At 40.8% G+C, this 18,148-nt stretch overlaps 1 pseudogene; it reads right to left on the bottom strand.

Annotated features, from left to right (window-relative positions):
- Window positions 1-316: 316 nt before the first annotated feature.
- Window positions 317-18,148, bottom strand: part of LOC147464241 (uncharacterized) — a 36,853-nt pseudogene continuing 19,021 nt past the window's right edge.

Below are 18,148 nucleotides of genomic sequence, written 5' to 3'. Positions count from 1 at the left end.
CGGACAGACTGTGAGCTCTCTTAAGTGGGTTGTGCCAATTAGCTGGTGACGTATTTCTCCAAAATTATAAGACAAACTGAGCTCACGTGCACAGACGGGTACGTTTTGAGCTCTCCAAGGTGGGTTGTGCCAATCTCAGTAAGCTACGGTAATCAGTCTCGTCGGCCACGATGCTGACATATTGCAAGATGAGGCTCTAGGACTGCAAGAGCTCAATAAGGTTCATGGCCTACCCAAAATTGTAGGATGAAGTGGAAAAGCTCAAAGACTGTCTACGCGCACGTGGACAGCTTGTGAGCTCCTGAAGCTGGTGGGCCTATGATGAATAGCCTCCATCCGCTGCCTTGTTGGGGTATATTGGATAAACATCCGCAGGGCGAGGTGAGGATGACATGCTTGACTCCCCATTCATTTCATCATTGGCGGTGATTGCTGCAGTCAGACCTTCTCCCAGACCTTTGACCAACATCACTAGTGTTGCTAGCTTGTTGATTTCCCTACTAACTACAAGCTTATCAAGCATCCAATCTTGTGCGCTGCAGTAACAAGAGAACAAGTAAGAAGCATATTACACAATGAATCTTGTGCACTTTGCTAGCCACTATATATGTAGAGAAGCTTATTAGGAGACCAGTGATAAATTTCAAGTGCTCCGTACGCATCCATGCAGCTAGCTAAGGGAGAACGTTGCCATGCAGCTAGACACCATTCCTGCAACACCGTCTCCCGTGAGTCTCAAGAAATATTTGACCCGCAGGTGATGCAGCCTACTTTCATAGATTCAGAGTAGAAAAACCACTTTTCAAATCAAACAAAGTTTTAGCTAAACATACACAAATATGTATATTGTAAATTTTTGAAATTCAATGGTATTTCGAGAAGTTCCACAATTTTTTTTCAGCAAGTGAATAATTGTTTAGTTATGGAACTTTGGAATTTCAGCAAGAGGCCCTTTTAATGTATGAGCTTATAATGGTTACTTCCAACTTTTATTCAATTATTACTTAGATACTTGTGTTGGTAATGTAAGTCTCTCAATTGAAAATGAAAATTACTGTAATTGTTGTGTTGAACCTCAATATTTTTGGAGGCTAGAAATTGGCACTTTGTTGTGTTGGACCTCAATATTTTTGGAGGTTAGAAATTGGCACTGATTATAAAAATTGAGGCCAATAAAACCCTTCGTATTTTGCTTTGGTCATGAGAGGCACTAGTGTTTGCAAAAAAACAAGTTTATGGTGTTTTCTTAACCGACTAACATTGCAAAGTCCTTGAAGAAAACCGGTAAGATCCTACAAGTTTTAGTATAACAACTAGCAAATGAGTCAAATTTTGACCGAAAGAATTTTAAGTGTACCCTTATAATTTTAAGTTAGGAAAAAAAATTGTTGACCAGTCCTAGAGTTTTTTCTAAGACTAAAAGCTCGTGTAAGTTTAAGTTAGTGCTCAAAAAAAAAACCTAGGTTTAGCACAATACCACCTACAATAACCTCTTAATTTAAAGTTGAAGGCAAAAAAAATACAAAATTTATTGTAAAATCTAGCCTATTTAAGGGTAAAAATTCCAACGCGGAGGTTTTCTAAGTTTTTAGAAAAAAAAATGGAACTTCAAGGTTGCAACATTTAAAGTTTGAGGATTTGTTGTTTAATTTTGTGGCACTGCTAGCGTGAGTTTTGAGCACACACGTGAATGTCATGAGGGCTAGTGATGGTTGCAACTTTCGAAGGGGGCTAGATAAGTGCCATGGTGAATGGAATATGCCATGCTGGCTATGAGGCCCCTCCATCACGCTAGAGTAGTGCTAGCTAGTGCAAGAGTAATGATGTCTTTTTATGACCTTAGCAAAATCCCATGTTGAGAAGAAGGATCTATATTAATGTAGTAGACACATAGTATTATTGATGTTAGTGTGTTAGTTGAAAAGAACACATACTTACAAAGCATATATGCCAAAGTGTAGTGCACTTGTCAAGCCCAAAAGTTGATTTATCACTTACAGGGCAGAAAGTTCTAGAGGGTATTTTTGGCACTTAGCTTTTTCTCACCACGAAGAAAATATGTTGATATAGTAGACATAGAGTTTTCTGGGTAGGAGATGTCCACAAGGAGTAACAGTCAAAAGGAGTAAGAGTCAAAATCTATAAGCTAGTGAGAATGCAAAATGAGAATATAATTCTCTCCAAATGTGTTCTTTTATATTGCACTTAAACAAAAATATACATTGGAAGGGCTAGCTTTATAATTAATTTTTGAAAACTTTTGAAAATAATAAATGTCACTTCTTAGAAGCATCCAGAAAAATGTACTTGATATTGCTCACTGGATGCCAATGGGAATAGTTATAGTTTTGTTGTTTTAATAATGATGTATGTGTGTCAAATATGGCTTGGTTTTGCAAGCACAACAAGATCCTTCTTTGGGATGCCACCTCTTGGAATGCATGGTCAAGTAGGATATGTTGAGCAAAAGCAAGATCCCGTTAGGATATGTCAAAGCTAGGAAATAATTGAAAGATTATGCCCAAGAAGATACGATCAATACAAGTATTATTCCCAAGAAGCTATAATCAACACAAAGATATGCCCGAGTAAGATATGGCAATAGGGAGCAAGATTCTAGGTTGTTTTGAAGGAATTTGAGGCAAAGGGCTAGTCTCCAAATTAAGGACTCTCCTAGACCAATCTTGTAGGAGGAAACACCCACAAGGGTTTGCCAAGGCAGCTTTAAAGCTTTTTCTCCGCGGGGAGGGGGTTTACTATATATAAAACCTATATATCGCATGTGTTCAAGCAGTATTTATAGAACCCCTTAACTATGAATTTCTCACCAATAAAAGGAACCCTTTTTCTATTTAAGTGTTTTTTTTAAGATCATTTTTTCAACACCCTTCTTTATGTAAAAATGTAAAAAATTAAAGAATAAAATAATCCCCAATGTTGAACCCACGTAACTCCCCCAAGAGTTTTGCATGCATGTAATAATACGGCATATTGCCAAGTGCCACTACTCTTGTTAGCTTTGCCAAGGCAACTTTAGAGTGTTATGAACATGTGCAATAATAGGGCATATCCCCAAATGCCATTACTCCTGTTAAGTTTGTTTAAAGATGTAGTCACCCAGGTTTGGTGTGTGAGTGTCAAAAATATTTTGCTTAGTTAGAGAAACATATAGCATATTTGCACCAGAAAAGGAAAATTGTTGTTACATGGTTCATTATTTAGAATGTGCCAAGATTTTGAGAAATCTTTAGGAGCAGTCAAGGTGATGCCATTGTCTGAAGTCCTTGTCCCCATGAGTTGCTGCAAGTAGAAATGTTTAATTCTTTTTTCTTTGTGGGACCATAAATCTACACAAGAGGATTATACATGCCAGATTATAAGTATTTCTCACCTCAAAGGTCTCAACAAGTTGTATATCATCCAATCATTGTTTTTAATAAATAGTTCCGTTCCTTATATCTGAAGTTTACATTGCTTGTGTATCATTCAAACAAGTAGTGAAAACATGGTTTCCAATGTTTTTGTTAAATTATGAGATGCCTAATATTTCCTTTTATAGCTTGTAAATCATAGGTGTCATTTACTTTAGTGCATGAATTACATAGTAGATAGCACATGCACACATGTGTTATACAACTTCAAAATATTTACACAAAATCTGACTTTTATTTATAAGTCGCACCAATATATATTTCACTTTCAAGCACAAACCAAATTTGACTTTTATAAGTAACATCAATGCATTTTTCACTTTCAAGCACAAAATTACAAAAGCTATAATTTTTTTGGAAAAACTCTAAATGAAAAGCTCACAGTATTATTATCCTCGATAAAATAGCTTGAGGTGATATGGTAATTATGGAAAAACTTTTTGGTTTTGCTGAAATACCTGAGTACAAATTTTGATGGTTTTGAATTTAAAAAGACATAAATAGGTTGGTTTGACTGTGAAGCTGGTGACCTGCAATCTTAAGATAGGCACAGATTGATTAGCAACATTTTTGAACCTCTAAAAAGGAGTATAAACTGGTTATATAAACCTATGACGGTAGTTGCTTAGCTGGAATCTTTCCAATGTTTTTGTTAAATTATGAGATGCCTAATATTTCCTTTTATAGCTTGTAAATCATAGGTGTCGTTTACTTTAGTGCATGAATTACATAGTAGATAGCACATGCACACATGTGTTATACAACTTCAAAATATTTACACAAAATCTGACTTTTATAAGTCTCACCAATATATATTTCACTTTCAAGCACAAACCAAATTTGACTTTTATAAGTAACATTTTTCACTTTCAAGCACAAAATTACAAAAGCTATAATTTTTTTGGAAAAACTCTAAATGAAAAGCTCACAGTATTATTATCCTCGATAAAATAGCTTGAGGTGATATGGTAATTATGGAAAAACTTTTTGGTTTTGCTGAAATACATGAGTACAAATTTTGATGGTTTTGAATTTGAAAAGACATAAATAGGTTGGTTTGACTGTGAAGCTGGTGACCTGCAATCTTAAGATAGGCACAGATTGATTAGCAACATTTTTGAACCTCTAAAAAGGAGTATAAACTGGTTATATAAACCTATGACGGTAGTTGCTTAGCTGGAATCTTATGGTTATATTTTTTTGAAATAAAACTCCTATTTTAGGAGATGGTCTTTGGAGAGGAACCTCTTCTATCTCTTAGAGAAATATCCTCTTTTAGTATAAGTTAGGGTGACATGGATGACAACTAGAGTCACCCTAGTTACCTGTAATACTGTTTGGAAACTAATCTATTGAATGTTTTCTTATGGTGGGTGCACGTAAGAGTGCTCTCTCTCTGGCTTTGCTGAAGGATGGATGGGTTGTTCTAATTTTTCTCTTTATACTAGCAGGAGCCCAAAGACTATGATCTAGCATGTACACTTAAAAGATGCATCTCTTTGGTGTTAATGACTAAAAGGATATGTCTATTGAAAATTGATAGTTGTGGTCTATGGTTCTAGAATTTTAGTTGAAGTCTCATGTGCTATTTTAGCCTATGTATGTAAATCTCTCTCTCATATGTACATGGGTGAACAATGGCACACTGTGCACTTGAACACCACAACCTGGACTACAATACTTTGTCCAATTGATATCTGAATTGACTAGATATCCTTGGATGGAGGGATGCCACACAACAGTTATGAATCTATCTTGGTTGGTTTTAGGTTGGTCTCCCTACCAGTTTTATTTACCTTATCTTTATTTTTTTTTAGATGGCCATTGTGCCTGCTGATCTCTTCCTCTCTACTCAACCTCTCTCCCCATCGAGTCTCTCTTGGTTGGTTTTAGGTTGGTCTCCCTACCAGTTTTACTTACCTTATCTTTATTTTTTTCAAATGGCCATTGTGCCTGCTGATCTCTTCCTCTCTACTCAACCTCTCTCCCCATCTTCTCTCTTAGTGATCAAAATGATCACTAACCCAGAAGAAATTACTCTACTGAATGGAAGCTCAAAATATGTGGAGACTTCCACGCATGACTCTATCATGCATTTGCTCTCCTTCAATGACTAGGTGCTAGTTCTGACCAATTTAGATGCCAATGAGAAAGATGGGATCAAATACCTACAAGGAAGAATTGCAAACTTGGCTGCAAAAAACAAGGTCACAAAGAAGATCTGATGAAATTTTCCTCTCAAGGTGTTGAGTTATCCAACCATCTCAGAAAACTACTTGGGTTGTCAACTACTTTAGTAGCATCTCAAGCCCCTGCTCCAGATAAAACCCCTAAAGGTTTATTCTTTTGCAATCTAGTAGTTTTGGAAGTTGTAAAAGGATTTCAAGCAGGACTCTGTGCAACTAGTCAAATCTCCCTGATGGAGCTAGTTCCAAAGGTCTCCAAGAGCTTTCCCTTCTTGCCATCCAAGCAAATTGAGATAGAAGGAAGGGAAAAGTAGCACATGCTTTGGGAACTTCAAAACAAGGCCTTTGTGGCTCCAATCTCCATTGGGACCTGGATCTTCCTTGAAGGACTCCCCGCCTCCACGAATGAAGATTGTAAACTGGACATCCTCAAAGGAATACAATCCTTGGACAAAGGAGAATTGATCAAGGCCCCTTTCAGTACGAGTTTTTTAGATTCCAGGAGGTGCAGCATTATGGCACGTCTCTATGCCCGCACAAAAGGAACAATGGCCTTTGATCACCAAACAGTGAATTCTACTCAAGAGCTATCTGGAACATCTACATACCTTACATCAAATGCGGATGCAAGATTATTGATCCAAAAGCCAATTGTGATAGCAACATACTCTGGTTTGATCATGCAGTTTGGTTTATCTTAAACCACCTTTTTTATCTCTTTCCTACCTAGGTAGAAGAACACTACCTCCCCCTGATCTGCTCCTAGCTTGGTGGACAAGCTCAAGAAGTTGTCTGAGCACAGATTGCATACTTATAGTTTAGGACTTGTATGTATGACTCTCTGATTGAACTTAAGAATGATGAGCCTAGAGTCCTTCTCTCAAATCTTAGATCTACTAAAGGGATTAAACACATCTTGTCTCTTATCAAGCCTCCCCTAGAACTTGAAGATACTCCCTCTCTGAAAAGGCCACTTCTAACTAGCTCAAGATTTTAGTCCATTACTTCCTTTTTGACCCCCTCACCCCTTCTTGATCTACCTTTGATGGGAAAGGGAAATCTATAAGTTTTGTTAGAGGAAGAGGAAAAAACTTTCCGGTTTTTCAAATGTTTAACTACTGAACTCTTTGTAATTTCAGATGAGCGCTACACCTGTTGGAAAGTGCATTTTGCTCAACAAGGCAAAGAAGAAGACCTGGATAGTCCACTGCTTTTTTGTGAACAAAGTTTTGGACCTTTTTTTCCCCAAATCTATTTTCAAACATGTACTTCAAAAATTCTGGGAGATGACAGTTTATTACATGACATCAGTATATGATGGAGGTTTGATCCACCTTTGAAGGATTTTGTCTACTCTACTTGGTTCCTCATTTTTGCATCCACCCCTAAGTATAAGTGCTCTGAATTCACACATTATTGTAAATATTTTGGACAACTTGGTTTACATCTATGTAGTAATGACTTGTGTATTGTCCCTGTCAAGAAGATAAGATACTTGCTCAACTGTGGGATGAATCATATCCCCTTACAACCACTGAATCAACACTTGGCTTTTTCCCCACTACTCAATTGCTTGGCTGACATAGCAACTTTGGACAGTCTAACTTTTTTTGAATTATATGATGGTCTAGCTTCACACTTTTAGACTTGCATTGGAACAATGCCACCATCTTGGTTGAGCATTGAGACCTCATGGATCTCACCTTCTATTTGAGAAATTTTTTTAACCTAAAATAGGATGGTTCACTCTTGGGTTGGACAAAGCACCACATATCTCTACTATCATCTGCAAAAAGCTTACAAAGGATGCAGCTCTGGGACGACTAGGAGGACTAGAATTTGTCATAGCTGACATGACTGTTGAGGATGTAAAGGACCTTCTCTCAGTCGCACTACAGCACTTTGGACTTGAAGCAAACGGTAAAAAATGTCAATCCAAGGGCATCCAGGGGGGTCACGAACCCGGGCCAAGCGGCCAGCTACCAGTGTGGATTGGGGATTCAGGACAAGGGCTATATATATGAGAGGTTGGCCGGTGAATCCTATAGGGTAGTTCCCTGGGGCATCACATTGGTATCAGAGCTAAAATTAGCCAGGCAAGGGTGTGGTCTTCTACTTTTTGCATGTACATGCAAAGGAGCCGTGGAATTCACCTCTTGCTAGGCGGGAGGAAGACGAAGCACAGAACCATTCCATGTGCAGAGCCTCTTGAGGCAAGGGGAGGCAAGTTCTCGATGACCACCAAATGCCGCAAGGGCAGTCTTGAACGGAGGGCAAGGCTGTGCCATGACGTTCACATCATAGGGCCGCAACCCAGACAGCATCACAGCGCGACCTCTCGCTGAAGTGCAAGCCTATACACACTATGGTCTCCTAAAGCTTCAATTTTTTTTACCCTTGACCTTATCAAGGGTATGTGCCCACCCCCGGCCTATCAAATTTATTCGGTATTTTTCAAAGCGAGCTTGGAACCCGACCTCGGCAAGGTGCCGCATCAAGGCACATCGTTTGACAAGCCACCTGTGCGCTCCTTGCCACACTGTCGAAGCAAGGGACTTGCCGATACACCGTGTGCGAGCCACAAATGGCTCCAAGCACACAACAAGACTAATCTAGCAAGCTCAAGAGAGCAAAGGGTGTGTCACTGACCGCTCTACGCTCACCTTCGTGGTGGATTCCTCGCTGCGATGAAGAAGAAGCTGCAGTCGTGCCGTGCTCAACCACTTCGCCGCCGTCGTTCCTTCATAATGCTCGATCGCACACACACTCTCCTCTCTCTCTCTCTCTCTCTCTCTCTCTCTCTCTCTCTCTCTCTCTCTCTCTCTCGCTCTCTCTCTCTCTCTCTCTCTCTCTCTCTCTCTCTCACATACACACACACACAAAAGGAGGTGAAGAAGAAGAAGATGGAGATGGAGATGGAGCAAGAGCACTCTTCTATTGCACAAATGAGAGAATAAGTGAATTTTAGGTTTAGTTGGCTTTTATATGAGCTCACCCCATTCACACTTGGGCACCCATGCTTAGCCAACTAATCCCTTGAATGTCCCGGTTAGAGTGCGCCTCTCATCCGCGATCACTCTTACCCTTTTCCTATTGGTCCGACAAGCCCGATACCTGACTCTACCAAATACATAATACACGTCCGTCGTAGGCGATGGGGTGTCCGTGAGCCATGAGGGTTAACATGCCCCCCTTCCTGATGTAGATTCCGTCCTCGGAAGCTATTGAGTTGAAGCTCGTTCGTCGAGGTGGAAGAGCATTTGAGATGAATGTCTGTAGCCTTCTTCAGTCACTGCAAAATCAAACAACATTGGCACAATAATTGCATTCTCATAAGTGAGTAAAAAGCATATGTAGTTTTAGGTAGACAAATTGATTGGTAAAAGAATTTCAAACAATTTGTCAGCAATGAACATTAAATTGCAATGTAATCAAATGCATAAACACATGTAAAGGTAAACAATTAAACAAGTCTGGGGTTGCTAATTTGATGGTCGAAAGGCACTAGAGATCGAATATTAATACCATGGGTAAGCTTCTTAATTTTCTGTGGTTAATTAAGTTGTTTAATCGCGAGAGCGAAGTATTCATGTTCGAGGGCTGACTAGAGGCTATATCTAGAAGACCTTGTAGTTAATCTACTATAAAAGGAATTTCTCATGAAATCATCGCCTGACTGATTACTTTTTCTTTGACCCCCCAAAGTCTTTTCACAGTGATTCAATTTGATGTGTGTGCTTATTTTGTATGCCTTGGGTTTTTTGCTTTTCAAGGAAAAGCGCCCACACTGGGAACCTCTAGGGCTCTAGTACCATAGGCAATACATGTGAGTGAAGTACCAAATCAAGCTGAGATTTCTCTTCCAGCTTAAGATTTTACAGTGTGGCACTTTGATTTTTTGTTTGTTCATTTTCAGCATTTTAATTTTGTAACTTTGGGGGGTCATATAACACTGATACACCTCCCCAGGCTCATCACACTAGTTAACTCCCTTTATAATACTTAAGCTAAAGGTCAATCGGGTCAAGCCCACTAGAAAGTCCTAGTACATTTCACACAATGCTGCCTAAATCGGATTAAGAACCTAAGTAACCATTGATTATTAGGAAGTCATTCCCCATGGTATTAAGAGAAGATTTTTAACACCTAACTTGGTCAAACTAGCTTAGTCGGACTGCTTGATTTTTAAACCTAGACAAGTGATTATGACAAAAAATTACATTGAATTAAATGTTTGATACTAAGCAAATGCGGTGAATATTAGGCTACCAATCACAATTAAAGCTAACAATCACAGATGCAAAAAAGATAAGGGGCAATGCTAATGGACAAGAAACACCTGTTTGTGTCGATGGTCGCGCTTGATTTGAAGAGTGAGTCGAGATAAAGATTCCATGAAGGTCCAAATCCTACCAATAGCAACCCGCTCCTGTACACACTAGGAAACAAAGGGAATACCTCCAGGAGGCACATTAGTGGAAAAAGGTACCAACACTTATTGAACACAACAAAAACATAAGGAATTCTAACCTAATTATTTGCACTCCCCCTAGAGAGTCAAGGGAATAGGATATTGTAGAGGTTGGGGGGAAACCCTAAGGCTAAACCCCTATCCCCGTCGTCGAGATAAACAAAGTCATCATCCATGAGACCATATGTGCCATCCGTGTAGTCGTGTAAATTTTCTTCTTCATCATAGGTGCCCATGTTTACTAAGAAGGTCACTAGACGCCTATAGTCATCTTGGTCAAAAGGGTAGGCTTGTGCAATGGGAGAAATGCTCTCTACTAAGTATGGATCAGACGTGGTCAAGAGACGTATCAGCCATTCTAACTCCTCAAAATTCCTCTCACATGTTAGCGTACCTATCAAATCCCATTCACATGCAAGCACTGGAAAGACCATGTGAAATATTTGTGAAAAGTAACGAGGGTACCTCTCACCCAAGGCAGGAGTGGATGACTCTAGCATACTAGCCATATCAGTACACGCAAATAGATGATGGTTAGAGTGCAAATATTACAAGGGTCGTGTTCTTGTGCATAATTTGTTTTTATGATTTGTGTTATGGCTCTTGCTCTTTTACCTTTTATCTTGTTTTTGTGAGTATAAGGCTTTATATATATATTCCCTAAGATTGGAGATTAAGAGGTCAGGGAGAAAGGTTGAGAGGGAAACAAGTGAATAATGGATGTCCACAAACACTCCCCCCTTCCTTGGGTAGATCATACCATTTGAAATGATGTCGTCACCCTTTGAAACCAATTGTTCCAGTTGGTAATAGGTGAGGATTTTTTCGAGTAGTTTTCTATTACCCTAGGTGTCTCGTCAAGTTGCAAGGGTGGTAAGGTACTCTCCCAGGATCGAACTTGAAGTGGTTCATCAGGTGATTCTTGAACACTGGGAGGTGTGGATTCTTTTGTAGCTTCATGGAGGTCCACTACTATAGATGGAGGCTGTGTAGAAGCTTTTACCTCTATGGATGTATTACATGAGGAGCTAGAAGCTTTATGGAACTCCCCCCTTCCTGAGCTAGGTGGATTAAATTGGTTTTGCCTTGGAGCCCAAACTAGCTCTGGACTAGGTGTGTAGCATTCTGTGATCTTTCCCTTTCCACGATCTGCCATTGGCTTTAGCGTTACACTGTTTGACTCATATGGGTTTGTTTTCGATAGGGAAGGACACATTTTACGTACCCAAATTTGCTCATTTCCATCATAGTAGCCTTGGGCTTCTAATAGTCGTTTTGGAATCCAGCGTGATTTGGTCTTGAATCTCCTAGAGCGCGCTCTTGGTTTTCCGGGGAAATTTTTTCTTGGAATGGATGGACGGGTTGAGGTAGTTGGAAGTAAGGCCTTGGGGACCCATTGATATGTACTCTTAGGTCGTGCAGGTTGAGTACTTGCAATATTACTGCTTGCTGCAACTACAAGTGTTGAAGTGCTAGGTTCATGGGTAGCCGGCAAAGACGAGTTAACCACCTTGCCTTGTGAATGTTGGCTATCCTTCAACTTTGCTAGATTTTGCAACGTAGGTGACTTTGCTTGAATGATAGGGGTAAGAGTCGGTGGTCGCGTCGTGACACCACCAGTATCCCAATCAATAGTGCATTTGGTTGCCAACATCCACGTGCGTCCCAGGTTTACGTTGCCTTCCATAGATCCTGCAGGCATGACTAGAAACCTCTGCACTATGCTTCCATTGTCATAGACAACAGGGGTCTGAAGGAGTCCAAGAATAGCAGTTTTCTTTTTATTAATGCCCTTGACTTGCATCGTACTCGGGGATAGGGTCGGTTTCCCTAATTGACACCAAACTCCATAGGATAACAAATTGTGTTTAGCTCCTGTATCTAATAAGGCATTGTATAGTACTTTCCCATAGGGGCTATTTAGCTCAATTGGGTATCGTAGGGGTGGCTCAGATTCTACTGAGTCATCATCTGTGTCCTCGAAAAATGCTTGCGTGATTCCCAGATTAGCCTCTCGTTGGCGTCTAAGACGTTGTTGTCATTCGCGAGCCTCAACTCTTGCTTGGATTTTTTTAAGCTCTGCTTGTTCCTTGGCAGCCTTCTTTTGATGGATGGCTTGCAACTCTTCCTGGCTTAGAGGATCATAATATCTTTTGAATTTACTCCCATTAAGGAATCCAATGGTTTCAACTCCATCTAGAGTCTCCACACGAATGGTACCTTGCGGGGTAATTTCACACACTCGATATGGTCCCTTACCAACGTATTTCAATTTCTTCTTTTCATTACGTACCCCGTACATAAGAACTTTATCACCAACCTTGATGTCTTTATCCTTTAAATGGCTATCAAACCACTTCTTTCTCCTATCCTTCTCCACTAGAGCATTTCGCACAGCTAATTGCCTCTCTTCATCTAGCCTTTCTAGGATATATAATCGCTCCACTAAGGGGTTACCATCCCAACCTTCTTGAGAAGCTACTCGAAGACTAGGAATGACAAACTCCCATGGCATAACTGATTCTTGGCCATACACCATCTTAAACGGTGTGCAATTAATAGAAACTTTATACGCAGTACGATAAGCCCATAAAGTTGATGTAAGCTTTAGGTCCCAATCAGTGCGATGAGCCTCGACTGTCTTTGTCAAAATGGAGATGAGAGTTTTGTTGGTACTCTCAGCTTGGCCATTTTCTTGGGGATAATAGGGTGTAGACTTGTGGTGTGATATCATGAAGTTTGATGTGAGTTCTTTTATTACTTCATTTATAGAATGAGTTCCATTGTCACTCACAAGTTCCATTGATGTGAGTTCTTTTATTACTTCATTTATAGAATGAGTTCCATTGTCACTCACAAGTTCAAAGGGGCATCCAAAACGTGTGATAATGTTCTCAAAGAGGAACTTAGCTGTTGTTTTTGCTTCAGCCCATTTGGTTACATAGTCGGTAGCGACAATGATATATCGTGATTGCGTGTTTCGTGCAGCCAGACTAATCGGTCCTACAAAGTCTAAGCCCCACTTTTCAAATGGTTGGGTTACCTTGATGGGATGTAGAGGCATCCTATCCCTTCTTTGTGGCTTGTTGAAGCGTTGGCATTCATCACATCCCTTTGCAAAAAGTGATGCATCCTTAAACAGAGTGGGCCACCAATAGCCTGACTGTAAGATCTTTCAGGCAGTCAGCTTTCCTGAAAAGTGACCACCAACTACGCCCATGTGTGCCTCTTGTAGAATATATAAATACTCATCCTCGCGGGCACAGCGTCTAAGAACATCATCTTTTCCTCTCTTATAGAGAGTTCCAGCCAGTAAGCAATAGGGTTCGCATTCCTTGATTAATTTTCGAGCTATATCTTTTCGCAGTTCTTTGGGTGGAAAACCATTAACTAAGAAGTTAACAATCTTTTCACTCCATTCAGGCATTGTCTCAACAATGAACAAAGGAGTATCAGGCAATTCATCATCAACCCCCGTAGGAGCTTCGCTATTAGGGATACGAGATAAATGATCCGCCATGACATGTTTCCTCCCAGGCCTCACAACAACGGTGAAGTCAAACTCAAGAAGAATTAACAACCATCGTGTAATTCGACCTGTGGAACACGGCTTGTTAACCAAATATAGCAATGCTTGATGATCAACATAAAACACAAACATGGTAGCAAGAAGGTAATAGCGAAACTTCTTTACTGTGTAAATCATAGCTAGACCTTCGCGCTCTGTAGTAGTGTAGTTCATCTCAGCATCATTTAATTGGCGACTTGCAAACCTAATAGGGTAGTCCAATTTATGTTCTCCTGGTTGAGTTAGAACACACCCAATAGCAAAATTTGATGCATCAATATGCACATGGAAAGGTACATTCCAATCAGGTGTTCACAGGATTGGAGCACTTGTTAGGGCCTTCTTTAATAACTCATAGGATTGATGACATTCTTCTGTCCAGTGAAACTCGATAAGAAGCTTGTACAATGGACGCGTTATCTCGGCAAAGTTTAAAATAAATCTTCGATAATAACCAACATGGCCCATAAATCTTTGAACTCCTTTATAGTTCGTAGGTGGTGGCAAATCGGCAATGGCTTTAATCTTACTCTCATCTATGGATATCCCGTTCTTGGACACTATATGCCCTAGAATGACTCCATGCTTAACCCAAATTTGGCATTTGAAAGGGTTCGATGAGATGCGATAAAATCTGCACCTTTCAAATATTTTTCATAGATATACCAAATGCTTCTGCCAAGAAGAATAAACACAAAGGTCTTCTAGGAAAGCAATAAAGACTGGTTTAGACTCCTCACCTGGTTCTGCTTATTCTATCTTTTTAACTACCGCTGGACCATCATAGACTCCACTGCTTCCATTGGTAGGTATTCGTTGGGCTTTGGCATACACAACCTTTCGCTCCCCCGTGGTATAAGATTTAAAATGTTCAGGAGCCGTATGTAAGTCAGCAGGCTCTTGTCCTGACGGAGACCTTTCTTTTAGTTCTGCCTCCTTTTGTTGTTGTGCTAACTCTCGGTTTTGACGTCTTCTTATAGTTTGACTCAATTTCGGCTCTGTAACCTCCAATTGAGCGAGGTCAATGGGTCGCGGGCTGCACCACATGACACTCTGGAGATGTTCACCCCAATTGTCTACTAGCTTTCGATGAGCATCACATGCCCCTAGATAGCTAAGCCATTCTGCAGTAGATCTTTCCTTGTTTATCCTAGCTCTCACATTTGCTCGATATCGTCGTCTCTTATATGACCTTTGTTTCTTGTTAAGGTTTTGATTTTGGTAAATGTTTGAACTGGACTCGCTTGATAGGTCTTCGCTTGTATCTTCTTCACTCTCATATAAATTACCATAGATGGTCGTACTAGACCTTGAGTGTTCAGTTTCTATACTTGGCTCACTCGATGTTTCCTCAGGTTCTGAATCCATTTCTCCCTGAGATTCCGTTTCTAATGTGTATTGGCCTGAAGCCTTTGAGGAATCATCGGTTTCACTCTCAGGTAGGTGTGCCTCTTTCTTATCATCGGATGTTACATGCGCTACACCTAACATGTTTACTGGTGCAATGTGTGGTATCTCTTCCCCATTTGGTGTTACCCACTTTGTTTCTCTAGCTCCCCATGTATCTATAGTTGCCACTAGGTGTACCCAATCGACATTGTCTGACTCAGCCATTCCGGGTAGGATATCCATATAAGGAGAGTTCTCCCCAATATCGGTGTCTTCGTTCACGTGTAACAATACTGTAATGGAGCTGAGTGAATTGTTGTGTCTGATCGATTATCAATGATGAATTTATTTCCTAGAGGATGCGTTCGACCACTTAAAAGACCAACTCGAATGACAGAGTCTTGGAACTGTAAGAAGAGGTGGTTTTTGGACCAGTCATGCACCATTTTTGCTTCCCTCATGAATGGACGCCCTAAGATCATCTCAGATGACATAGGATGCTTGGAAAAATCCATAACAATGAAAGTCTGCCTTACCTTGTGTCCCAAGACTTTGATCCTAAGATCCTTTAGCATTCCAATAGGCGTAACAATAGATCCATTAGCCATTCTTACCACTACGCTTGTGGCTTCAAGGTAAGGTCGCCCCATAGACTCCCAACAACTCTTTGTCACCATGCTGACTCCCGCACCACCGTCAAGGACTCCCTTTAAAGTTAATCCTTTAGTAGTGATTGGCAGAGTAGCATTAGATTCATCACCTTCAAAGTATTGCCCCAACTTGTTAACGAGTACCTCAATTACAGATTCATGTCCCTCTAGGTCAGATGGTGGTGTTAAATGTTCCTCATCATTCATTACCGAGTCAGGTTTGTTCATATGTGCAAACTATGGTAATCCGGCCTATAATTCTCCATTGAGGAAGGCTCGAAGAGCTGATACTAGCTAGGGTCTTTATATAGTTTGGACATGATGGTGGTTCTAACTTCTGAAGACATGAAATCCATCAATTTGGCAACATTTAATGGCATCTTGTGGGACGTAGGACCCTGACAAGAGAATGGTGAAGATGGAATCTCCACTTCCTCAAAGGGGTCGGGCATTCCCTCACCAAACATTCTCTCTAGTAGGAAAGGTGTGTGTCCACTTTCAGATGTCCTACCCTCACTCTCTTCCCGAATGATACTGGGTATAGCTAACGGCCTGTAGTTCTTGTGAGGTTGAACTTGTGTGGGAAACACTATGTCCGACATCTGGATATGTTTGGGTTCAGGTTCTAATGTTCGTTGAGTTTCTTCCACCAAACCCCTCAGTTGTTGGACTCGTTCAATTTCCACTGTTGGGTTTGGATAGGTTCCAATCTTTCTCTTGCAATCCTCATTTTTCGTCTCTCGTGGCTTATCTTGGGGGTTCGCAACTGGGTGGTTTAACTTTGAATACTCTTTTGGTGTTTGTCGTAATTCCCACTCGTGATCCTCCTCACTGGCTTTTTCCTTTGTAGTAATAGTTTTGGTCTCCGTGGTCTCTATCGAATCTGAGTCATCCTCAGGGTCATTCATATACACGGGATCCTCTCCTGTCCCTATGTTAGTCTTTGAACTAGGTTTTGAGCTAGAAGCATTAAGGGATTTCTTTCTTCGTGTTTTCTTCTTTCTCGCTTGGCCAATGGATGCAGCATCTCTCTGTTCGAGGATGTAATTTTGCTTTTGGAGCATCGACCGTGTGAGTGCATTCACTGGTGCTATGTTTATAGTTGGTGGTGTCCCATCAACAATCTCTATTAAGTTCAATGGTGTGATTTTCGGTGCGTTTGGATTGTTAGGACACTGTGCGATCAAATGATCTATGCCACAACGATTACAAATGAGTATTGGCATTGCCAATGCACTCCCTTGACTTGTTTGCATTAGTGCAGCATTCTTTTGCATTCTAATGGGGCACTCAGCTACTCGATGTGGTCCACCACATTCGTAGCATTGAAGAGGTGGTCTCCTGGCAACACTATTAATGTTCTGGCCTCTTGCTGCTAGCGCAGTAGCTTGATATACCGGTTTGATTTGTCCCAAATGGTCTTCCATATAGTACATGGTACACTCCTCAAGCATGTCGACTCCATAGGTGATACTAGAGTCTATGTCCTCTTCGCAATCTACATAAGTACTAGATGACTATATGGTCTTCCATATAGTACATGAGACACTCCTCAAGCATGTCGACTCCATAGGTGATACTAGAGTCTATGTCCTCTTCGCAATCTACATAAGTACTAGATGACTCGCACCCTATTTGGATCATAGGTGTAACTCTTGCATGAGGGGGTTGCGGTCCTAGCACCGGAGGTGGCAATGGTGTGGTTTGGACCACATTTTGGGTTCTAGGGACCATGTACTGTAATGGCAACTGTTGCTCCATGGGTGGGGTAGGCATCAATGCAGGCACTCGAGGTGAGTCTGCCCAAGGTATAGGCAGTCTATTTTCCATGATGCGTTTAAGCATTAGGCAATCCTTCGCTTGATGGCCATACCTACCACACGCGTTACAAGTCCCGTTAAACTTTACTCTGAAAGTAGGGCATTCACTCGTAGTATGTGGGCCCAAGAAAATCGTTGCTCCCTTCTTGGATACATATGAGTGTTTTGTGGAGCACGATTACCCCTAAGGCTTTCTTGGATGGCCTTTGTGAGATCTGCCAAAGTCATCTCAGATATCGTTTGCTCTTTCACGATTGGCTTTATCTTCATTGGCTCATGCCCTGATGCTTGCGAGCTACTTGACTTCGGCTCGGCAGACACTCTTTCTCCTGCAATCATTAAATTATCCTCCAATTGGATTGCATTCATGGTGACTGCTTCCCAAGTAGTGATACCTCTAATGACTAGGCCATTATAGATACTTTCATGGCGTAGTCCCCTAATGAATCTATCGAGCAATTGGTTGTTGTTGAATCGCTCGTTTGGATTGCATAGAGAATTCAAATTCTTCAGGCGACTAATGAAGTCTCTCACGGATTCACCTTCTTCTCGTTGGGCTTTCTGGAGCTGAGAGGCTACACCCCAAAGTACTCCCTCTCGTATGTATTCTTTTAAGAACAGTCTCCTAAGAGT

This window comes from Adiantum capillus-veneris, chromosome 1, assembly GCF_014529385.1.
Source record: "Adiantum capillus-veneris isolate H3 chromosome 1, ASM1452938v2, whole genome shotgun sequence".
Taxonomy (NCBI): domain Eukaryota; kingdom Viridiplantae; phylum Streptophyta; class Polypodiopsida; order Polypodiales; family Pteridaceae; genus Adiantum; species Adiantum capillus-veneris.
The sequence above is the reverse complement of the archived record's forward strand: the minus strand, read 5'-3'. Positions and strand labels throughout refer to the sequence as shown.